Source organism: Peromyscus maniculatus, chromosome 12, assembly GCF_049852395.1.
Source record: "Peromyscus maniculatus bairdii isolate BWxNUB_F1_BW_parent chromosome 12, HU_Pman_BW_mat_3.1, whole genome shotgun sequence".
Lineage (NCBI taxonomy): Eukaryota > Metazoa > Chordata > Mammalia > Rodentia > Cricetidae > Peromyscus > Peromyscus maniculatus.
The window spans coordinates 33,722,623-33,748,720 of record NC_134863.1 but is presented as its reverse complement, the minus strand read 5'-3'; the positions used below and the strand labels follow the sequence as shown (position 1 = coordinate 33,748,720).

The following is a 26,098-nucleotide window of genomic DNA, read 5'->3' as shown; positions in this document are numbered from 1 at the left end:
TTATGAGATGTATTTCAGAGTTTTTAAACAAAAATTTAAAACATTAAAACTGCATTTGCAAGACCTTAAAGTGAGTTATAAATTAGGTCCCAATTTTATAAAAATATGCAGATGCATTTTATACAGTTTTTAATATACACAGTAACTACTTTTACAAGTATGTTGGTTTTGGCAACAAAATCTCATAATAATAAAAGTAATTATAATCATTCAATATAAAATGCTTCTCTATACCATGATTCTTTCAAATATTAATTACATTAATACTAATTCATTTTTAAAATTCTTTTTAACAATATACTTTCAAAAAACGTGTGTTTATTCCTTAAATGTATGAATGACAGGCCAGTAGAGACATTCCAAACAGTCAGTCAGTCAACATAGAACATTTGTCATACCGTGAAAGACAACTGCATAATAAGTTTAGGATTGTTTCCCGACTGTTCTGCCACTGAGGAACTGATGTGTCTGGAGCTGTGCAACTGAAACTCAGGGACAGTTCCGCATCTTTCTACAAAGTTTCACAATGGTTCTATTAAATATGATTGTATCTCCACACTTGGTGATGTATTTTCTTCTATATTTAAAGATTTAATTTAAAAAAAAACAAATTAACCATATTTATAGCATCCTATAGCACTTAAACTTTTCCAGTATCTTTGCAAAAATAGCTTGTCTACAAATCAATCAATTCAGATGTCATGCTGTAACCTAACCCAGAAACAATTTTTCTACTTGCCAAACAAACCTCTCCAACATATTAATTGTCTGAATTCACTTATAAATTTCCCAGAATGCACTGTTTTGCTGACTTGAATGCACTTTTCTGCTTGGTGGCCTTCAGCAGTTAACACTACAGTTACTTTTAAGATACAGAGTTCTCATTCTTACTAAAAGTGAATCCAGCAAATACCATCAGCTCACGTGTTACAGACACTAGTACTTCCAACTACAGAGTTAGCCTTCTATACTGTATAATTTGTTAAAAATCCTCAAATTTAAAAAAAAAAAATGTTCTCTATGCATCTTGTAACAGCATCTGCTGACAAAATGTGATGTAGCTTGTTGTCATACTATTTTCTACACATTATTTCTGCCACATTTGCTCTTAAGAACAATGTTTCAAGAGAACATTTGGTTTTCACTATTAAATTTTAAATAGTTGATGCACACATCAATTCAGCAGCTGTGGATGCCTGCAATGTACCTGCACAATATCAAGACAGTTAAATTTTCAGCACAAATAGGGAAGTGACTCCCCAGGCCCCACCCCAGCTGAAGAGTTATTGGCAGTTGACTCATGCTAAGGAAGAGAGAAACAATTTTCTTTGGAGGTGTGGCTGTTGGTAGATTGCTCTCCCCACAGTGAATAGCCCCATGCTCATGTACATGTGGTCAGTGTTAATGGGACTCAAGGGGTTAATAGCAATACTAATAAACAAGGAACATGAAGTTGGGAGGGAGGCAAGTTGGTGAGTTCTGAAAGGAACTGGAGGCTGGTAGCTGGGGTAGGGAAGAGTAAATATATTCTACACATATGGAAAATTTGAACTAAATAAAAACTGTTGTTTTAAAATGTTAAATGGTCCAGTATCATGTGTAGCTTGTGATTTGAATACTTAATGTTATTAACATTATTATTATTAATTGGGGGGTTTTTTTGTGTGTGTGTGTGTGTGTGTGTGTGTGTGTGTGTGTGTGTGTGTGTGTGTGTAAGCATATGTGCCATGCAGTGTAGGGGGGCAGATCAAAGAACAATTTTCAGGAGTCAGGGTTCTTCCCTTACAGATGGTTCTGGGGATCAGATCAAAAGGCTCACATGGCAATTGCTTTTTCCTACTGAGCCATCCAGTCTTCCTTGGATACTTAGATGTTAATGCTACCCATGAGATGGTAGTCCATCATCAGAAAAAAGAAAAAACCTCAAGGTACACAATAACTTGAAATTCAATTGTTGTGATGGCTAATATAAATCTACATTTCAAAGAAACTTGTTGATCATTAATCAGGTTGACCTATTGCCAAATATTATTAAATTATTTTTAATTTATAATATAACTGACAGTGTTCATAAGTATATGCTAAGATACTCTTTTCAAATGTGGTTGAATTATCAGTATTACCTTTATTGTGATTTTCAGTCAGTTAACGTTTTGTAAGAATTGGTGCAGTTAAAGCTAGGTAATACAATGAATCAAAGTAAAAAATTAAATAAAATCAAATAAAAATTATCAGTTCTAGTCTCAAATAAATTCCTATGCCCCAATCAGGATTATTTATATAATTTACTATGCATATAACATAGACTGACAGATTCTATACTGCGTATTAAATATTAATAGACTTTAACCTCTTAGGTTCTTACAAATAATAATACACATAAAAGTTTTGATATATTTTCAAAGTCAACTACATCACCTTGCATGTTTCCTTAGGGTACATGAAATCCAGTTTTTAGAACACATTCTCAAACATCTTAAGCACCATTTTGAATAATACGTATTATTATACGCAGCCAAAAGCAAGCTACGTAACCATGACACAGAACACATCTATAAAATGAGGATAAGAATAGCTATATCAGGGCTGTACTGAAGACTACATTCAATTGATAATGAGTTAATATGTGTTGTAAACACACAGAGTACAAGACATTTAAAGAAACAGTTTACTAACTCCTGAGGATAGTGTTGACAAAGAACATTTGTGAAAACTACAAGGAAATAGAGATTGAAATGGATACATAAAGGCCACTTGTTGAATATTACAAGGAAATAGATTAATTTAAGAGTGTATTAGGACAAATGGAGTCGGTTGTTTCCATGACCATGCCATTCACAAAACTTGAAGGCTCCTAGAGGAAAAGCCATGTTGCTGTGACTACCGTGTCTTAACAAAGTACAACATTTTGCAGGCACTGTGTTCTCAATCATTGTTAAAGTGTTAGGTGCAGCTATATGGGTGCTACTATAACTTACTATTTATGGGTGCTACTATAACTTGCTGTATTATCTACAAAAATTACAGCAACTCCATTATTGACAGGAGTAAGCAATTAACTACACAGACATCACAAAATATGTCACTGTTTTTATCTGTAGTCTATTATATCTCTGCAGGAAGAGGTAACATTCTCCAGACCTTTTGAAAATGCAGCATCCCGTGGCTATTTATACAACTTGCAATGTGCCTTTACTCAGACCTCAGATAAGAAACGTTTCCATGGTGGCTTTTACTGAGATATTTTCTGTATAAAGTAGGGAATTAGTCAATTGACCTGAAATAAATTGCTTATTCTAAAAAAAAAAAAAATCAAATGAAACATACTATGAAGTCTACCATCTGTTTCACTAAAATTAAAGTTTTAATTTTATGTGGAATTATTATTTTACTTTTGAGATGCATTGTAAGCCAGTAATACTCTTCATAGCACTCTCTTTCAGATAAGAAACCTGGGGTGGGGAAAACCTAGCTTGTGATGTGTAATATTTAGTTATGTGATCATATCTGATAGCTCATGTTTTCCATCTGACTCATGACGCTTTCATAAGGAAAAGGTAGGCAGATCAACATGGAATGTTTAGAAAGAAACAGGAAGAATAATAAGTGCGAGGCATGATGGTATCTGACTGAGAATCTGAAAGATTAGCTTTCATCATTGCCATGATTATTCAGGTGCATATACTCCATCCTCAGATACATGGGAAGCAGAGTAAATCTGCAAAAACAAAAGGGTCATTCAAGTCAAACAAGCCCGGATTTGACTCAAGCATCCACACTTGCTAGTCGTGAATAAACAAGTTACCATTTTCTTTGAATCTTGGTTCCTTCATAGTACTAAATGTTCTCAACCACAAACTGTTCTCAATACACCAACTGTTCAATCCATGACAAAGTCATTAAATAATAATCTTTATTCTTCCTGATGTAGAAATTCCCAAATTTTACTATATTATAGACTTCGTCTAACTAGTAATAACATATCAATACTTTGTCTTTCACATAAGTTTTGAAAGTTCTCCCCAGAACTATTATAGTTATGTGTGAGCTGGGCATGGTGCCACATACCTGTCATCCCAGCATTTGGGAAGTGGGAACAGAAGGACCAAGAGTTCAATGCCAGGGCTTCATGTAGCCTGAGCTACATCCCCATCTCAAGAGCCAAACAAAGCTAAAACAAAAATCTTAAAAAAACCTTTTAACTTAATTCTCACTAACATCTGTGAAGTTATTTGCCACTATTTATTTTTATTTTATTTTATGTGTATGGGTACTTGTCTCCATACATCTGTGTGCCAATTCCCTGTGATTATGGAGGCCTGAAGAGGGCATCAGATCCCCCTGGAACCAGAGTTCTAAATGGTTGGGAGCTGCTATGTGGGAACTAAGAATCTAACCTGAGTCCTCTGGAAGTGCTGCCAGAACTCTTGACCACTGAGTCATGACTCTAATCTCCATAATTTTTATGAAAGAATTTAACTTAGTGAGAAAACAATTTTTATGAGATCTTCCAAATAAAAAGTTACAGTGCCTGGATGGCCAGGAACCAGAGGCTGGACAGCCCAGAAACATAAGACAGAACAAACATGACTGTTCAAAACAAAATAATTACAGTCTGAGAACTCTACAAACCCCACTAAAGACACCTTCTTCAGAAAGGTGTCTATATACATAGGCCCTACAGGCTCAGTGGGTAAAGGTGCTATCCACTAAAGTGATCTGAGTTAGATTCCTGGATCCCACAACAGAAAACAAAGAGCTGTCCTCAAAACTAACCTCCATACCTGCACTGCAGCACACAATATGCCAAATCACATACATACACACACACACACACACACACACACACGTGTTCACACACACACCACAAAAAAAACATAATGTAATAAAAATTTTAAACCCTATGATTTTTTCCAACACAATATTTATTATTCAGTAATTTCATGCACACCAATCACAGCCAGAACAAAGAATAATATCTGAATATAAAAAATATGAGTAAGCTATTTGCATAGTGTCCTAGTTTGCTTTCTGTTGCTGTGACTGAGGAGAAGGGGCTCAGTGGGGGAGAGGGTTTGCAGTCCAACACTGAAGAAAGCCAAGGCAAGCACTCAAGGGAGGAACCTGGAGGTAAGAACTGAAGCAGAGCTATGAAAGATCACTGCTTACTGGACTACTCCCCAAAGCTTGCTCAGACTGATTTCTTATGCACCCCAGAACCACTTGCCCAATGGTCATACCTACCACAGTGGGCTGTGTGCTCATATCAATCATGAATCAAGAAAATGCCCCATAGACATGCCCACAGGCCAGTCCAATGGAGGCAATTCCAGGTGTCTGTAGACTGTGTCAAACTGAACACTAACCAGTATACCTAAGCTTAAAGTAACAGAAGAAAACATTTAAGTTACTGTCAGAAGTAGTTCCAGGGTCTCAGAATTTACTTGGTACAACATAGCAAAACTGTCTCCAAAATAAGTAAAAAAAAAAAAAAAAAGACTCTTTAACGATCATAAAGGTTAATTTCATCAACTTTAAAATGAGAAAAATCATCACTAATCTGCCAAATTTCAGTGAGTACCTACATGAAGAACAACTTACACTATGGATTTTAAAACATGGGATTGTCCAAACCTAAGTTTATTTTTACAGCCCTTGTAGTCCATCTTTTTATGTGCTTAAGAAAGCTCTCCCCTTTTTAGGTACTGGAATTTTAAATTAGAATATAAAGTAAATAATATCAAATTCTTTTTTAAAATATTTATAAAACTACATTTTTCCGGACCTTGGAGGATTCTTCTGAGCTTTCAGAATCTCATTTCAGTTTCTTGTCTAAATGGTGAAGACAGAGACTATTCCGATTGGTTATATTGAAAATATGTTTACCTAAAACATCTAGATTGGGGTGGGGAGGGGGGAATAAGCTACTGTTAACTACGTCGATTTTGATCATGAAAGGAAAAGTTAAAACTGGCAGGTAGAGATGACAAACAAATTCATAACTCACATGAAATGACTAGTGAAGCTCAACTAAATTTTAAAGCATGGAAATATGAACATGGGTTTCATCTCATATTTGGGCCCTTATTAGTAACTTTTGATTGCAAATATGATGGATGGAAATTAATTATCTTCTGTACTTTCCTAAGCAAAATGTTAACAAGTCTCTTGCTCAAACGCCTCTTTTTTTCTTAATTTGTGTGTGTGTGTGTGCGTGTGTGCTTGCGTGCGCACGCGCGCACGCGCGAGTATACGTATATGCAAGAAAAGGTATCAGACCTCCTGGAACTGTAGTTACAGGCCATTGTGAGCTACCCCATGTGGGTTCATGGAACTAAACACTGGTCCTCTGGGATAGCATGTGTTCTTAGCAGCTGAGTCATGGCTCCAGCCTTCACAATTCTCTTTTAAATGAAAAAAAAAAAAAAAACTCAATCAAAATTATTCCTTTGCATATTTCATGCAAACCAAGTCAAATTACTACTCTGTGCAGTCCTATATTTGAGCTCCTTGGTTCTCCATGAATTTTAATTCAGTCAAAAGGCACCACCACCCTTCCATACCTTTACTTTTTCAGATTCTCCATAAAAATCCATGCTCCTACTCTTAGAGTACTATCCATCAACATGTCCTGTGTATTGATCTTCTCTATCCTCCTGACCATACATTCCTAAAATAGCTACACATCCTGGTTAATATGTCTATATAACATATATTGCTGCACTTCTATTAAATATAACTCTAATGCATTACTTGATTAAGTACCTGCGTGTCCATTGACCCTCATCTCCTCACCATAACCTTACTACAGGCCTATGTACACAAAGCTAGATCACCTACCAACTGCTGCTTACCCCTCCAGTTTCTGCCTCCTCTGATTTCTAATTTCAAACACCTACCTACTCTTGAATTGATCAATCAAAATGTCGAAACCTTGTAAATTTATCTTAATACTCCAATCACTGAAAATAGGCATGATTTTCCCTAAAATCCTATCGTTGTTCCATTCCAAATGATCTACATTATGCAGTTCGGTATATCAGAACATCATACTCCTCTTTCTGTGGCATCTAGTTCAGGTTAATGAAGGTTCTTCCACTGTCTAGTTCCTCAAATTTCCATTCCCCTAAGACACCCAAAAAGAAAGGAGACATCCTTAAAGACTCCTTATATATCAGCTCCTTGCCATCACCACTTAATACCTTTAGGGGCACCTATTTTTCCTATAATCCAGACCCTTCTCTGTATCATAACTGAACAATCAGTATCTCAAGCAGTAGATTAGTAATAGGCTAAATGTGACTTATTAATAAAGCCAGTGTTTACATATCTGATCATACAATTTATTTTAAAATCAAAACAGACACACAAAATAGAAAACAAAAGAGGTAAGCATTCTAAAAACACAAAAGGATTAAGAATGGAAGCTGATTAACTTTTCAAAGAGTAGTTCATTGTAAGAAACATTAAACAAAAATACTTGTCAATTCTCTAACAACTATACTGTTATACAAGCTCTGGACATCTGAAAAGAAAAGGGGGCAAATGAGTGAGAGAAGTTCCACTGGCTAATGCTAAATATCACCTGAGATCTGATGCGTCTTACATATACAGTCCACCGACTACTAACCCAGTAACATCTATTCAACCTATAATTCCCAAGGCAATTTGCAGATTTCTTCAAAATTATCAGCTCTTTCTTTACTACTCCTTTTCAAAATTGGCTCGGATATTAATGGTCATTTTGATTCCCCAGAATAAAAATATCTGGTACTGAGACTAGAAGGATGAAAAGCTGAAGTCAACAGATATCATAAGCTACTTTTATTAGAGAGTAACTGAAAAATTCACAAGGTGTCGCTGATTAGCACTATAAACATAATCCATCAGAACTCCCCACATACAGGAGCCAAGCTACTCAACTACCCTTGGCCTTCTTCATCTTTAAAATGGGCATAATAACATTAACTAAGAGCCCTACAAAACAAATGGCCCTAAGTATGTCAACCATTTAAGCATCGTTTGGTACATAGTAACAAGAATTAAAATTTATAATATTGACCAAATTTATAATAATGATCCAAAATAAATGATTCAATTCACTAGCTGGGCTTTAGATTAATAAATAATTGCTAACTCAACATATACATACAGTATATAAGAAATTATGATACAAACTTGAAATCAGGATTAAATAGACTGAATTTGGTTTTTCAAGTGAATTAGTTTGAGTATTATAAAATTGATACTACATTTTTTGTTAATGCTTTTAGCTTTTAAATCTAACAGACTAGCATCATTAAGCCCTCAGTCAAACTGAGCAGTTGCTTTGAACAAAGTTTTAGATATTAAAATATATACATTGACAACTAAGTTGTATGTGTATGTATACATGTGCATGTGCGTGTATATATACATGTTTTTAAAACCATAGTTTATTGAATGAAGAAAGAAAACACTGACATTCAAGGAAAACAAAATCTGAGCCATTTGTCCTTATATATCAGTAATTATTACAAATGTTTATTAAATATTTTTTTGTTTTGTTTTTTCAAGACAAGGAGTTCTCTGAGTAACCATTCAGGCTGTCCCAGAACTCACTCTGTACCCCAGGCTGGCCTCAAATTCCAGAGTTTTGTCTGTCTCCGCCTCCAGAGTGCTGGGATTAAAGGCATATGCCACCACTACAAATGTTTATTAACTTAAGAAAATGTATTGCTGGTACAGGGATAGTCAATCAACCAAGAAGACAGAAAAAGGAGACTTGTCCAAACCGACACTCATACAAAAGTTAGTAAGGCAAATCACCGAGGTAAGATAAGAGCATATAACAAATGTAGCCAGAGATGTGTTTCACTTTAGAAAACTATTTTAATTTCATTTCTATATAACATACAAAAATCAACTTCAGGGAATAATTTACTAAAAGCCAGAAAAAGCACCAACCATGAAAGAACTTGAGTATGGTGACCTACTTCTACTATCATATGCTAAAGGATATAAAAAGACAAGATACAAATCAAGAGATAGATAGGGTATCTACAATATATAAAGAACTCAAATAAACAGGAAAATCAATAGGAAAGAGCCATACAAGAAAAACAGCTGAAAATATGAACAATCATTTCTGGGCAAAAACAAAAACCAAACAAACAAACAAAAAAAAGTGTTCACAGCCAAATTGGTAAATACAAAATTGAAATCAAGACCAAAATGGGATGTTTTATTAAAGTAAGTAGTAAAAATTTAAAAATCTGACATTATTGTAAGATAAAAAGAATACAGATGAACAGGAGTGTTATGTGTACCACTAGTGACAGTACAGATGACTCCAGAAAAGCAATATGACAGCCATTTGTAATATCGAGCATTTACACACCTAAGAACAACAACTCCAGTCTTAGTGCATAACAAAAAAAATCACCTGAAAATGTCAGGAAGAAACAAGAAGCAAGACAGGTGAAAAACACACTGTGGTTCTGTCACCCATTTCATGTACAAGTGAACATGAACTCTGAGTTACAATTATGCACAATGTGGGTCAATCTTAATAGTTAAATACTGAGCAAAGAGGCAAATACAGCATGGTAAGATTTTATCTAGTCACAGCCCTAAGTTCAAGGCCAGCCAGGGCCACACAGAGAAAAAAAAATTCACTTTTAAAAAGACAAGAGATAAATCAACACAAATTTTAGGAGGTTGGTTGTTGCGCTTAGGAGGCTCAGGTAGAATGACTGTCATGAGATCAAGGCCAGGCTGGTTTACATAGTTCTAGGGCAGCTTGGGCTACAGAGTAAGAACCTGCCCTACCAAAAATAAATAATAAATAAAGGAACATTAAGAATATTTTTCTATATCCATATACTGTCCTGTTCATATCAATATGTCCAAATAAGAGATGAGTAAAAGCCTAATATTTGTGTTTATTTTAGAAAATAGATTGTGTTTTTTCTCTGGTTACAGAATATCATAATTAAGAATTCTTTGTTTTCAAATCAGCTAAAACCTGAGATGGCTCAGCTGTTAAAGGCTAGGCTCACAACCAAATCAGCTAAAACCTGGGCTATATATTTGGAAAAATACTCCCAGATAAAAAGTAACCTAGCAATGAAATGGGAAAAAAATATTGAAAACCTTATCAATATAGCTAAAGTGGTTATCAGAGGACAACTAATAGCTTTAAAGGCCTCTGTCATGGAAAGATGGAACAGAAACAATAACATGCTGTCTTTTTTTTCTTTTTTCTTTTATTAAGAGATTTTTCTATTCATTTTACATATCAACTACAGATTCCCCTGTCCTCCCTCCTCCCACCCACCCCCACCCTCCCCTTCAAACCACCCCCTAGTCCCACCTCCTCCAAGGCAAGGTCTCCCATGGGGAGACAGCAGATCCTGGTACATTCAGTTGAGGCAGGTCCAAGACCCTCCACCCTGCACCAAGGCTGTGCAAAGTGTCTCACCATAGGTACTAGGCTCCAAAAAGTTGGCTCACATGTATGAACACCTAATTTTTGACAAAGAAGCCAAAACTGTTCAATAGAAAAAAAGAAAGCATCTTCAACAAATGGTGCTGGCATAACTGGATGTCAACATATAGAAGACTGCAAACAGACCCATATCTGTCACTGTGCACAAAACTTAAGTCCAAGTGGATCAAAGATCTCAACATAAATCCAGTTACTCTGAACCTGATAGAAGAGAAAGTAGGAAGTAGTCTTGAACGCATTGACACCGGAGATCACTTCCTAAATATAACATCAGTAGCACAGACACTGAGAGCAACAATTAATAAATGGGACCTCTTGAAACTGAGAAGCTTTTGTGGGGCAAAGGACACGGTCGATAAGACAAAATAACATGCTGTCTTAAAGATATTAACCTTATCAGTGTAATCAATTAACGTAAAATGTTTCCACTGCTAAATCATATTTTCATTTCTACCTAAGTAAATCTTCTAAGACCCACTCTAATATTCTCTTGATCTGATGCTGGTATTGCTACTTAGTATCTTACTTAGAATTCTGTGTTAATTTCTATAAGAAAATTGATCCATAATTCAACTATAATTTTATACATTCTTTATCAAAATGAAGTATTACATGAAATTAAAAGGTTCCAATACTTTTTCAGAGCCTCAAATACGTTAAATTAAATGAAAATTACCTATTTCCTATAATTTAACTTGCCACATTTCTTTCTCATTGTTCATGCCAACTGGTATCTGGTTTTTATTCTCGTAACAATATTCATAGTTTATAGTGAACTAAAGCAATTTGAGTTTCTACATCATACTGATCCTTCTAAACAGCCAACTTTGGAGTTTAGTTGTTATAGCTTTAACATTTAATTGGTTGCATGTTTTAAAGATTCTTTCTTACTCTGGCTGGCACCATTCTTATTTTACAGAAGGTATTTTCTGTTTCCTTACTTTCTCGATGGGTTTAATGAGAAGTGTCCTCTGTGACTGTGCAGTCTGGCAATGACACTGCACTCTCATGCACGATTCATGCAGCCATGAAGTTCTCTGTGCTCTGCTACCTCTCCCTGTCTGCAGAAATCTGCCCTTTCTATTCAGGAGCTCATATTGCACATTTGAGAATGGAGAATTTTTCTCATGCCACCTTTAAAGGTGTCGGCCTTCTTTCAGTCAAGACCACAAATCTGTAAACCCTTTCAAATCACACACTGACTCTGTCAATCTCTGACTGCTGGGTGTTTTAGTATTTTTAGTGCTCAGTACTTTAGTATTTAACTATACACCTCTATCTGCTCTAATTTTTCCCTTTGTAATTCTTATCACTCACAAGTTGTACTTCAATAGACTCCAAATTTGAGCATCTTTATTCAAAATTTTCATGTTTTCTCTTTGTTCTCTATAAGCTTTGATATATTTCTTGATTTGCCCTTTTAGTTCACTAATTCCTATTTCAACAAGAACACTGTTCTTTGTCTCATTCATTGACTTATTCACCTAAAATGTTTCTTAGTATCTAAAATTTATTACTTGACTTTCTTTTTGGTCCTTTTTTTTTTTTTCTTGCACCTTTGAGTTTCATTTACTTTTGCCAACAGTAAGCAGTAGCTTGAGGTGTGCACTGACTCTCCCATCTAACCTCCCCCCTTGCACTAGTTAGCATGTGGTGCTCTCTGGTAGTTTTTGTTGCTATGTCACTGGCTCTCAACTCTGGTTGCTGGAGTACCCTAAACAGCAGAAACCACACAGGGGTGAAAAGCAGATGTTCTTTGTCAATTCCCTGCCAAGGCACATGGAGAACAAGCTCTGCTACCACTGCTTGTTTAGCATTGGGGACAGAAAAGTTGTCTTTGGACTATTCTAGGGTGAGAGACTTGAATACTTAACATGAATGAATATTGATCAAAGCAGTCCAGAGGACTGAAGCCCAAATTTTGCTTCCTATGCCTGCTGCTTTTTGCTATGTACCCTGAGCATGCTTGTCTTAATCGCTCAGCAAAGTGAAGAAAGAAAATTTTCAAAATAATGTTACTCTGTCCAAGGTGCCATGTCAGTTGTGCACATATCTCAGCAGTCATTGCATTCAGAAAGAGAAGCACTGAAGAGGAAAATTGGAGAGAAAAAGAAAGAAAAGCATGTACAGGTCAACTTGGTTTTAAAATCCACAAATGGACAAAACTTTGAAAGTGAGATGGAGTCTATAGATCTGAAGTGTGTTTGAATACTGTTGTAACTAGTCCCTCAAATCAGCAGCTTCCTCAGAAAGCAAATTCCTGAATACAGTATATAAAAATAATGATGTGCTTTCCAGATGCTCTCCAAAACAGATCTCAAAATATACTACAGCTACTAAGCATCCCATGCAAACGTTAGTGGAATCCCATTCTTAATTATTCCAGAATACAATCATCTTTTGTTTTGGACACAACTTGAAATCAATTTTCTGTGACTTCAGTTAGAAAAAAAAAACCAATTGTAACTTTGGGCAATCCGATACATTTTCCAAATGTTCGGTCTCAGATATGTGAAAAAGCATGCCTGTCACAATACAGATGTTCAAACGTTTCCCACATGGTGAACATGACTTCACCTTCTATATTGTTCTTGATGAACTATGTTTTTGCTCTCTGAATATCAAAAATGGTAAGGTGTTTAACTAGACTCTGTTTCTAAGTAACTCAGACAACAGAGTGAAATTAGTGAGAAACTATATATAAAAGTTTGTAGCCATTCCTTGTTTAAGAATTTGAAAGTTCATATAAAATGTTCAAGATCTCAATTGCAATCTCTGAAGTACACAAAGTACTGTGGTTTATTGTCCTACTATCTAGATAGGAATCATGTAGGATATGAAATCTGGGGTTCATTCTTGAATCGGTAGGTAATGGAATTCTGTGTACTTTACTCCACACAATATCCTGAATTGATCGAAGTAGATTTGCTTTACCATTGATGGCAGTAGCTGATATATCTGATATATTTCTTTTCTGAATCACAGTAAATATAATTTTTATTGGAACTTGTGCCGTGATAGAATTTCATTAAGAAGCTAAAAGGATGAGGGGTCATAAGCATGTGTAAAGATGTCTAGCTATGGAGAAGCAGAGAATGTTTATAACAGGTAATGACAACTTTCACGATATTAAATTTTAATCAGAATTAGCTGAAAATAAGGAAATAGATAACTAATAAGCAAGACATTCATCAAATAGATGTAACATATCATGACCACCAATGAGTTCCTTTTGTATGATAAGTACCAAACCAGCACTAAAGGGTATCAAGATAAACAAAGCACCACATTTGTCCTTAAAAGGGTGCAGTTCAATGTGATATGACTCTAAATGTTACCTTTCTCAAATGGTGAATCCCAAATAAGTGAAGTTAGGCAGGAGTCAAACTATACTTGAAACACCAAATTAAGTCAAATTTACATTACACCAGAGCCGTCCATTTTGGGGTAGCAAAACTCATTAAGATACATGAGAGAAAGAGAAGAGGAAGGAGAGAGATCACCTCAAGTTGCAGAAAAATAATCACCATTTACTTTTGGCTCTTATACTCTTTGGTTTACTTTATAATGAACATCAAAGCTGTAACACAGAACATCTAAATGAGAAGAGCCTAGAATCCTGTTCATTTTTTCCTATACCGATGTTTAGCTGAGAAGACCTACCTTCTCAATAATTCTTTGTTTGTAACCCCTTTCCAGAACAAGAAATTTTATTATAAGCCCAAGTTTTCAAAGGTGCGTCTCTGAGAATTAGTTATATAAAGGACAGTAAAACGCAAACAACACAGCCATTAAGAAGACTAGGTACCACGGTGTGTCAAAAGAACAAATACAAGAGTACCATTCACAGTGAACCTGAAGAGAAAAGCTGCCATGCATGAGTTCAATGTTAAAAAAAAAAATTAACAGCACAGTATCTTTTCAGTAATAAAACTACTAACACCATACAAAATTATTGTTGCACTTTGTTTCATAATGTGCTAAAATCAGAGTATGAATAAACATCTGAAATACTGTCATAAGGAAAAGTAAAACTGCAGAGAAGCTGGTTCAGCAATTCATCCCCCCTTCAATATTCAGAAGCTAGAACTTAACATGTGTAGACTTAGCAAAACAAGCACAGCATCTCTGAGAAGCATGTGATGCCTGCTGTATCTTCTAGACAGAGGGCACAGGAGTGGCTGGTTTGAGCTAACTATTTGAAACTGTAATTAACTTTAAAAGATAACTATTGCTAAGTAAGCCTGGTGGCACAGGTCTTAATCTCAGCACTCAGGAGGAAGCAGGCAACCCCTCTGTTAGCTGAAGGACACTTGGTCTACACAGCAAGTTTCAGGACAGTCAGGGGCTACATAATGAAACTCTGTCTAAAATAATATAAATACTTTACTTTTCATTCACAGGCACTGACTATTCAAAATAATCCAAACTCTTGCACACTGATTTTATGTAAGCTGATAATATGAAACGGAAATGTGTGTGTGTGTGTGTGTGTGTGTATACACATACACACATACACACACACATACACACATACACACTGTTAAATAAAACTGAACCTCCCTTTGGCTAATGACATCAAGAAAAAATTAAAGTTACATACAAAAGTTCTAGACTGTATCCCATGATAATCTTGGCAGAGCCTGGTTTAAAACTCTGTGAGCATAAGATAAAAGGGATCAAAAGCTAAATTTTGTAATGAACTAAATAAAATTAATGTATCAGATCTTTCACCTCTCATATCCATCAAAACCTTACGGAAGTTAACAAGTGTTTTGAAATATGAGTTCTAAACAGACTCATACAAATTCCTCCAGAAACAGTTCAGAATTGGGTGACATAGACTGCACACTCAATAAGTACTGCACTAAATAGTCTTTTTCTGCAATGCAATTAAACTTACTGCCTAACTTCAGGCTAGCATTATAATGATTCACCCCACCAAAAGAAAATAAAAAATAAAACATGTCTGTGTATTGCAAACTCTTGGTGGCCCATGTTAACGCTAGGTACTGATTTCTGAAGCAACTTTAAGGACAAAAGTGTCAAAATAAACACAAAGAACTTTAATGAGTAGGATCTACCATTTTCAACATATATTTCTGTTCTACCTTGGCCTTATATATTTATGATTCCTGGTTCTTGGTTACTGAAAATGGTTTGACTCAGTTTTACTTTTCAAACTAGTACTCCCAGTTTTTAACCTTTCTTTTATGGAAATTCCTACAGCCTGCTTTACCGTGTAATTACTTCACTGTTATAAAACCAAATCAGACCGCATCTACGGAATTCATTCATCCCTTTCAAAATATGTAATTCTATAGAGTTTAAATTTAAAACTAGAGTCTACCATAGCAACTATTACTCCTACTTATAAGTCTTGCCCTTTGTGTCCTTCTCAAGAACCTTCTCCAAACCTAGTTTGCTTTTCATAAAAGTTACCAGCACTAAACTGGGCAAGCACTGGCCTCAGAATACAAGCCTCATGATTATCGCTTACATTCATTAGAGTCATATTTGAATTTGAAATCCCATCTGATATATAATAGCTATATGACTTTGAATGAGATCACTTCCCTTTCTTAGCCTTAGTTATATTTATGATTGGGATAATAAAGGTACCTGTTTCATAGGAATGTAGAATTAACTGTAAAGAAATAGATACAATCCATGCACAGTTCAAAGTAAATACTCAATAATGTGGACTACAATTGTTATGGTGGTTGTTTTTATTAACATCATTTAGTTCAAGGACAAAAACTTAATTTTCCTTTCAATATGATTACCACTAATAATTCTGCTAATATTCAGGCACACATATCTTTAGGAAACATCTACAGAAATTCTTAAACAGACGTGTAGAATTTCAGTTAACATTCCTAAATATTTCTCTCAATCACAATTATCTTTATCATCATTTATAAGCATGAAACCTACCAGTTTTAAACCTGATGGCTGATCCAAAATTTCTCTTGAAATTCCTATTACCTAGACTTTGGGAGGCTATAATAATAGTTCAGCATGACCTAACATACTAGAAAAGTTACTGTAAATGTCCCTATGAAGTGACTATAAAATGTTACATTATTAGTAACCAGAAACAGCTTGAACTGTGAACAGGTGTAGGAAAGAGGAAGAAGGATTCAGAACTGTATGAATTTCTGCAAATTATGTTCGCATTTGTGAATAGGTGCTGTTTAATAGCTTTAAGCTCTCATAACCATTCACACCAGCAAAAGAAATGTGTATCAATTAAAGAAACTGACTGAGATTTTAAATGAAAACCCCAAGGTTATCATTAAACAATGACCTATCAATTCTTTTCACATGAATTACAAGCAGTTATGTGTTTCAGTATATAACAATGTAGCATTTTCAAAGCCTTTCTAACACAGATTCTTTCCACTACTCTACATCAAAAAAAAAAATCAAATGTCTTTACCATTATTAACATTCCTCTTATGTGAATCTATTCCTGGGTGGGTATAATGTAGGATCAAAAATCAAATGCAACAATTAAAAATTACAAATTAAATAAGATCTACATGGAGATGGATCTTAGTTATTCAAACTTTATATCAGAGATATAAAAGCCAAATTCACTTTTCTTTCTTGAAGATATATATCTATTGATCTAGATATATATTGTATGGAATTAGAAAACAAGTATTAGCTAACCCATTCTATAATGACCAGCTTTCAAAAATTAAACAACTTTATGCTGGATACAAAAATCATTGATAAACTCTATTACTAATATAGCTTCCTGAACTAGGGTGAGTTGGTGGGGAATGTATGCAAACTAATAAATTTATTCTTATTAATTATAAAAGATAACAAGTAACTGAAATTTTGCCTATATAGTGTGCAGTATTTGAAAGCAAGTATCACTATACTGAGACATATCACAGATGATAGAACCTACAACTAGTTGATAGATGATAGTTCATACAACTAGTCAACAGCAGCCTCTACTAACTCTACATCCAGATTTTTGACTATATGCAATAAAGAAGAATTAAAGTATAACATAGGAGGGATTGAAAAGGTAGATAATTTCTTAAGTTTTAAAAACCCTCTGCTGGATTTAATTACTTTTACTTAATTATCTATCATCAGGAAAATAATTTTAGAAGACCAAAACTGACTAGAATTAATAAATACATATATATACATATATATACATACACACATACATACATACACGCAATAGTCCTTAAATAGAAACCACAGAAAAGGTCATCTCTAATGTCTAGAGAAAACCAGAGATGTATTGAGAATGAGAAAGAAGACTGGGCAAGAAAGAGGGTAAGGAAGAGGGAAAGGGAGAGAGAGGAAGAGGAGAAAGGGAGAGAGAGGAAGAGGAGAAAGGGAGAGAGAGGAAGAGGGGAAAGGGGGAGAGAGGAAGAGGGGAAAGGGAGAGAGAGGAAGAGGGGAAAGGGGGAGAGAGGAAGAGGGGAAAGGGAGAGAGGAAGAGGGGAAGGGGGAGAGAGGAATAGGGGAAAGGGAGAGAGAGGAATAGGGGAAAGAGAGAGGGGAAGAGGGGAAAGAGACAGGAAGAGGGGAAAGGGAGAGAGAGGAAGAGGAGAAAGGGAGAGGAAGAGGGGAAAGAGAGAGGGGAAGAGGGGAAAGAGACAGGAAGAGGGGAAAGAGAGGGGAAGAGGGGAAAGGGAATAAAGAAGAGAGATATCATGAGGGAGGGAGGAAGGACTGAGAGAGGAAGGGAGGGAGGGAGGGAGGGAGGGAGGGAGGGAGGGAGGGAGGGAGGGAGGGAGGGAGGGAGGGAAGAAGTGGGGAGGGATATAAATGTAATGGCCAGTTTGGCTTCGTTTTGTCAATCAGTAGAGGCTCTAATGGCTCCTTTTGCAATGGTAATTTGAATTCCAAAAATGAAGGTACAGAGAAAATAAATTTCTGATAATTTATAAAAGCCTTGAAGTAGAAATAGGTAAATCTCAAGAAACTTACCAATGACAAGAGAATGGGCACCAAGAATTTCAAAACTAAAAATCCCAATCTTTTTAGTCTTTTTTTAAATTAAACATTTTTCCTTTAAAAATAAAAGTCAAAAGCAATCGAAAAGATTTAGTATACTCAACTCTAAACTGTGTGTATATTTTTCCTGAAGTGCATATTCATGACATAAAGACAGGCTGGCTGCTTTGTTTGACTATAGCTCTGTTTACTTCATGCTGTCAAAAGTAGATTTTGACACTCAGTATTAATATTGCTATTTTTATTGATATAATTAGCACTGCTATAAATAATTCCTTGGCCTGCCATATCTAAGTATATCATTATAATCAGCAATATTAAGACATCTCTTTCTTGGATGATGCTTTGGAAATAGACTGCTGACCCAAAGAACCAAGGTGACCTCAAGATGTAGAAATTACTGGAAAAAAATACTAATGTTGCCCTGTCAATAGAGACTGTTTTGTGTATGACTTCACTAAACAAACTAGTTTATATTTGTTTGAAACTGAAGTTTCTCACCAATCTGCTGTTTCAATTTCACATCACACCATATTGTACCTAAAACAGGCAATCTGGATTGCTATTGCTACTTTTTTTTTTCTTCCAAACAGCTCAGGAATTTGCTTAAATATAAAGCTTGAATCTATAAAGCAAAAGAAAAAAAAAGAAAGAAAGAAAGAAAAACAGAAAAAGAAAGAGAGAAAGAAAAGAAAAAGAAAGAAAGAAAAGAAAAAATTAAGACACCCAAAATTAAGACTGGGTGGGTGAAAATAACATGTTTGAAATCATTTGTATAATTGCTAGAGGGTGGCCAACCCACTTGTGAGTTTTTGATCATTACATGAAAGCAAAATCAAAACATATTTTATCTTGCCTCTAGATCTCATCAGCTGTGACAATAACCTTATCTGGCCTTGAATGGTTTGTTCATAAAACAAAGTGGGGTGACTGACCTAGTACACACTCAACACAGAGTATGAAGGCCAAAACAAAGTGACAATACAATTCAAAACAAGTTTGTAGAGATTTTAGAATAGTATATTAAAACCTTTCTTTGTCTCTATCACTTGACAGATGGTTAGCCCTCACACAGCCTAGTATCTCTGGCAAAGAAATGACTACGTCTAGCCAATAACACCCCAAATTTTGACTTAAAATGCACTGTACACACGCTTAGACTTACCTTACAAGTACGAATTCTAATACAATTAGTCATGCTTATTTTATTATCATAAAAACTTGATACATGTCAAGATTTTATCTTCTGTACTAAGGACATCTCACTTTGAAACTCAATCATCTTATGCAGACTCCAGTTCCATGAGCTTCCCATTTTCGTTTTCATTCATTTTATGCACTGCTTGGTAATCATGCTTTTAAAACTTCCAAAATAACATCTTAGCCCAAAGTACTACAAAATTTACAGAGATTTAATTAGCTTGTGTTTCTATGTTGCTCACAAGAAAGTTCTGGTAACTAACAAACTGTGTCAAACAAAATCACTTGGTAACATTGAAAACATTCCATGTCAAGGACCACAGAGCAAGACAGAGTTTATCTAGCATTAAAGTACGTCTTTATTCATAAACCGTTCATCTGTAAACACATACACATAGACACACACACTGATCAACCATTATTACTAGAAACAGGAAGGTTTAGTTTTTAACATCCTTTTAACCATTCTTCTACAAGAAAAATCAGCAGAAACTATTCTATTAGTTTAAAAATCTGTTTTTCCCTCAGTCCTCCTCTGTAAGCCATGCATATACACGGGTCTGTACACATATCAGCCAGAAGCAATCTCAAGAGGCTCTAAATGCAGTATGTCCCCTTTTTGGAAAAGGTTACTTGTTACATACATTAGCTTAGAGATCTAATGTAGGTCTGAAGATCCAAACCCTCAACAGGAGAGAGTGAGGTGGGCTCTGTATAATAAAAGCTATGTCCCATGAGGAGTAAACTTATATATCGCTAACAAAGCCAGACTCATAACTAAAAGAGCCAAATAATGAAAATTGGAACCTGTTATTTGAGACCTGCCAAGAAAGTTCTAGAAAGGTGAGACTCTCCCCCACTTAAAGCCACACACTTAGATTTCAATCATGTGCATTTAACCAGGCAACAAGTTGACTTGTTAGAACCTAGAATTTTTTCTTACAGACATAATGACTAAAATAATGCTAAAATTTTTCTATAGTGTTCTTGCATTATAATGGTTTATTAAATCAGAGAAGCATCAGTCGAGTGATTTTGGAGATTGGAAAGAAAGGGTTAAAAATAGTTTTGTTTTATTCTGTTTTTTTGCAGGCTTCTCTGCAAAAAGAATGACCTCTTTCATATCACCTATAAGTCAGTTACAACTTTTTTCTTCCCTTGCTAAAACTACAACTGCAAAAGATTGAGATACATGATTTTCAAGTACATTCCTAAAATAAATCCCAAGCAAAAAATTAGCATGTATTTTAGGATTTGTTTTATCACAGTTTGACCATGCTACATAGAAATTTTACAGTAAATGTGAAGACACAAGATTTTACTATAAAGCAACATTTTATTTATTCCAAAGACATGATCAAAATTACGAAGAATAAAAAACCCCTATTTGTCAAAGATTTACTGACATTTTATGAAAACATTTCACAATGACAAATACAAATAATTTAAAGAAACTGAGTTCTTCCTCTATTATTTAGCAATTATAAACACATTCTACACCTTCAAACTTGCTAAGCTTTTTCAAACTCTAGTTTGTAAAACACAAAAGCAGCTAGATTTTTGAAGTTTAATATTTTTTAAAAAAATCTCTTAGCAATGTGGAGTATACACACTGTATGAACATAATAATGTAAGTAAGCTCCACAGGGACCAAATTGCCCTTTGCTTCACTGTTTCATCCCAAGTATCCAGAACTCTCTTCCACATGCTGATGACCTCACCATCCATGTAAGAAAAACATGATTATTTCAGAAAATAAAACTTCACTTCCATATCCCAAATGTTTTAAAGAAGTTTCCCCTTACCACTTACCCTGAAGAGATCTGAAATAATTTAAAATTCATTTATGTTATAAATCATTTACAAGAATTTTGTTGTAGCTTGTATTGCTCTTCTAAAATGGCCTTGTTATTCAGTCAAGACTTATTTAGGAAGTCCAATTTGTCTAGAAAGTCTCCTAAAAATCTGCATAAATGACACAAAAATAACTCCCTTAAAATGGTTTTCTCTTATATTTTCTTCCTATATCAAGGAGTCAAATTCTTATAGGCAAACAGGAGTAGGCTATGTGTCTCAAAGCTTCTCCACCTAAATAGGAAAAAGGCATCAAATCTAACAGACCTACTCCACCATATAACCCTCAAGTTTAAAAAAAAAAAAGTCTATTTTCCTCCATCCTTGGATTAATTTCATACTGTCTAGCAGTACCTAGCCAAAAAAAAAAAAAAAAAAAAAAAAAAAAAAAAAAAAAAAAAAAAAAAAAACCACAAGATCTGCATCTATATTTTCTTGGTATAATGATAGTCTCAAAATGCTGGCCTACCTAGACAGATAAACAGAAAGACATCTTCCAGGAAATGGACAAAATTTAATAATTTTTAAGCTTCTTTCTCTAGCCTAACAATATTAGAAGTTCATCAGGAAAGAGCATTATTGTTTTGGAGTCTGGTAGGCAGTATACTTGTCACCTAATCTTCACATCTGAAAATACAAAGGATTGTATTTCACTCATCTTAAGACCTGAAATCAAAGCCAAAAATGCCCCATTGCCTCACTCAGTGAGCGGCTCAGACATTTCCAGAAAACTCCATTTTCGACTCTTCACCTGTTCAACACCATTTGTTCTCACACTTAAAGCTCTGCAAATGGAGTGCAACTCCATTCTTGGGATTTTACACTAAGGCACAAACCAGAACCACCACTGACTCATCAGCAATTCTAAACCTTTCTTGGGAGGATTCACCATGTACCACCTGTGCATGAACTCAGATGAGTTATTAAGAATTCCATGGAGCAAGCATATGATAATCAGTTTGTTGGTTTGTTTCTCCTTTACCTACAAGTAGGGTCATACCTAACTGTAAAGCAAAACTACAGAATACAGTCAAATCTTGACTTGTCACACTCATTTGTGGATAAGCACAGAGAGTGCCTATTCCCACAGTGTGGAGAAAGGTCCTTGAAGACAGGAACTGAAGCAGGAACAAAAGTAAATTATCTGTGAATTTAAGTTGTCACTGACTCCTTGAAATTACAGCTCACACTATTTTCCATAAAATGATACTTGCATATTTTAAGTTTTTCAAAGGCAACAAGTTGCAGCAGTAACTCAGAACACTGTTCACTTGAAAATATTGTATACTCTGAAATTTTGATCAGCAGAAATTCCCACGTGGCCACAGAGTGAGAACATTCCACTTCAGTCAAATTTTGGTCTTTTTAGTGGTTAAAAAATAGTAAAGGCAATTTTCACTGTCTACAAAGGTAGCATGTTCAATTTAAGTCGGGGCCAATGATTCTGAGGACAGTACTACACACCCACAGGCTTCCAAATTTCTTCCTATCCCATTCAGATTTCTGCTAGAGAGCTGTCATGCCTCCTCCGACCTCATTTGACCCGGTTCGGAGTAAGAGATCATCGGATTACCCAGCTAGGTAGCGTAGCTGTACGCCATATTGTGTTTTTCGCTAATGTTTATAGTCTGTGTGTGCGCCTAACATATGCTTGTGCAAGTGTGTTTATCAATATAACTTTTACGAAATCCCTGCCTCCTGCCTCTTCTGCATCCTTAGGAAGGGGAGGGGCTGAAGGGGACCCTGAGAGCCACACATAGAGAAATGCATTTAAACAATTAGAGGACCACGTTTGAACTTCAAAGCCATCCCCCAATATTCGGGGGGTGGGGTGGTTTTTTTTTGTTGTTGTTGTTGTGGTTGTTGTTATTTTGTTTTGTTTTGTGTCCCAAGGTATGAAAGAACGTTGACATTTTCACTAAATGTTCTCCAAGTGGCCCAAAGGCGATGGAGGAGGACAGGGTTCGCCCCTTGCCAAGCCCCCCCTGTCTATGGGTGCAAGCCGAGCAGGCGGGGCCACCCGTCCCGCCCCGGGATTACTGAAGCCGGTCCTCCGCGCGGGCGGAAAGCGAGCGGGAGGGAGGAGGGAGGAGAGAGGGAGGGAGGAGGGAGGGAGAAAAGAGGGGCGGGAGCCGGCGCCGCCACCAGCTCCGGAGCCCCGGCCAGTGCCCCTCAGCTCCTCTTCTGGGAAGCCGCGGCTCCAGGCGCGGGGAGGAGAGGGAAGACACGGTGGCAGCGACCGGACGCCCCGCCCGGGCTGGCCGCGGACCCTCCCCGCAGGGTCGCGCGAGGCCGCGGGGAGGGCGCTAGGAGGGGCGGCGGGAGGGCTCACGGGGCGGGGCAGGAGCCCCGGGCTCCGGCTCGGAACTCGCGCCGCGGCCCCACCCCGCCCCCTCCTCCGCGGCCCGCCACCCCCGACTCCCCGCGACTCGCAGACGCCCGGCCGCGCTCCGCCGGCACACACCCCTCCCTCCCGCCCGCCCCACAACAAATTAGAGTTTTTGGCGTTACCTCCTCGCGCTCTTTAATCTTCTTTCCTCAACTCCTAAACTTCCCCCCGCCCCTACTTCTTCGGCAGAAGGCCCACATTGGGCGCCTGAAGCCGCGAACCTCCAGGTGGGCCGGCTATTGGGTGGATCTCATGCCACTCTGCGCTTCAGCTGTCCAATGACGATTGGACGGCCCTCGTGAGGTTGCCGCCCATAAACAAAATGCACTCTTCCTCCTCCCCTCCGTGGCCCCGCCCCTAACTGCCCCTTCCCTCATCTCTGTCATCTTTGATTGGCCTAGGAGACACCCAATCCGCTACCTCAAACGTCGATTGGTGAGCGGAAACTTCACTCAGAACATTCTTAACAGCCTATTGGTCGACGGTCTCAACACTTGCCGCCCACCAGCGCCCTGTGGAGAGAGGCCAGTCGTCTCTCCTTGTTCAGTGATCCAAGAGCTGGGACACTATTGGTCGACAGAGGCCGTCAGACCGGACTGTAGTGATCGCTGATTGGTCGAGACAGACACGATCAAGTTTGGTTGTTGACTCCTCCGCGTTGCCGCGCCCCCCCGCCCCCCCGCGCACTCCCTCCTCCTCTCCATCCCCGTCCCCGCCCCCTCCCGACTGCTTTTACTTTCTACGCATTTCTATTTCCTCCTTTATTTATTTATTTGCGATAAACTTAAATGACCCGAGGATAGAGGCGGGACTCCAAGAGGGGCTGGAGGATGACGGGCGGCGGCCTGGGGCCAATTGTCGCGGGGGCTGCGGGGTGAGGGGCAGCGGCGGCGGCCAGTGAGAAGCAGGTGCCTGCCGCGCGCCGCCTATGGAGCCGGGATGCCCCAGCGGAGGCGGCAGTTACCCGCTGTCTGGCGCGCCGGGAGGGGGAGGGAGAAGCGGGGGGCGGGAGGGGGGGGGGATACAGGGCAGGGAGACGGGGCGCGGGCGGGTGGGGGGGGTTGTCGCGGTCGCCGGCCTTGGCTGTCCCAGCGAGCGGGAGGATCCCAGCGGTGGGAGGGACCGCCGCGCGGGAGGGCGACGGGCGGCCCAGGGCGCCAGAGGCCGGCCCAGGGCTAGGACTCTTTGAGCGAGTGTGTTCCTCCAGAAAAAAGACCGTGTAAAAAACAGTCTGCCGAGAGCCGCCTTTAATATCAATGAGGATTTATTATCCTACCGGAAAAAGCAGATTATGTTTCTTATTACTAAACGCCTGAAGTACTGACGACCCAACTGGAGCCCACAAAATTCAATATCCTGGGAGCTAGAAGGAATAAAGCAACACGGAAAATTAAATGCAGTTCAGATGCTTCAATAAAACCTTCATCTTCATCCATTTGTCACTCAGCATAGTACTCCCCAGAGCCAAATTCTAACAAATACTGGTCAGGCAAGGGCGGGGTGGAGGAGGAAAGGGGTGAGGCCAGAGGCCAGCAGGAAGCCAAGGATAGATTCCTGAAAAGAATTCCTTAAAAGGACTAAGATGGAAAAAAGAATAGCTTTTCACTCCACAAAGAAAAAGAATTCCTGCCAGAATAAGAAGTAGTGCTTTTTAGGGAGCTTAATTGGTCACGAAAGGGATTTGTCAGAAACACCAGGCATACAAAGAAACTGTATTTGTAATATAAGTTATTAATACAAAAAACAATGTTATGGATTGTGGACTTGCTACATACCTTCCGGTAGACTTGAAGTAAGCTTAGATCTGGAATTAACCTAGGCTTCCTTGACACATAATGAATACTTTGAACACTAAATGCCTGCTTTGACTAAGTAGAAGGCTGCCAGACCATAAGCAAAACTAAGTGTGATAAGAAAAAAGTACAAGGCCTTGACTTCGTTAATACATTTAGGTCTGTCCAGAAGATTATGGATGTGGCTGTCAGAATCCAGAAAATGCTTTAAAGATAAGAGAAGTTAAGAATGTTAACTGTGAAAACTGCTACTGAGTGTAGAAACCAAGATGTTTTTAAATCTGTGCATGAAGCTTAAAAGTTTTTCAGTAAATAGTCCATGCAGAACAATCAACTTTACATGAGAAAATTAAGTAAAATTTAACACAAGTGTTAAAG

General features: G+C 37.4%; 1 protein-coding gene across 9 annotated transcripts in view; it reads right to left on the bottom strand.

Moving 5' to 3' along the window:
* Zbtb20 (zinc finger and BTB domain containing 20) overlaps positions 1-24,302 on the bottom strand; it is a 775,725-nt gene extending 751,423 nt beyond the window's left edge. For 8 of the 9 annotated variants that reach the window (XM_076549395.1, XM_076549383.1, XM_076549397.1 and 5 more), the window contains exon 1: positions 24,050-24,292. The gene's annotated coding sequence lies outside the window, so the exon portion shown is untranslated. Of the gene's footprint in view, positions 1-24,049 lie in introns of all 9 variants that reach the window. The other variant, XM_006975752.4, reaches the window with a different exon arrangement.
* Positions 24,303-26,098: the final 1,796 nt, after the last annotated feature.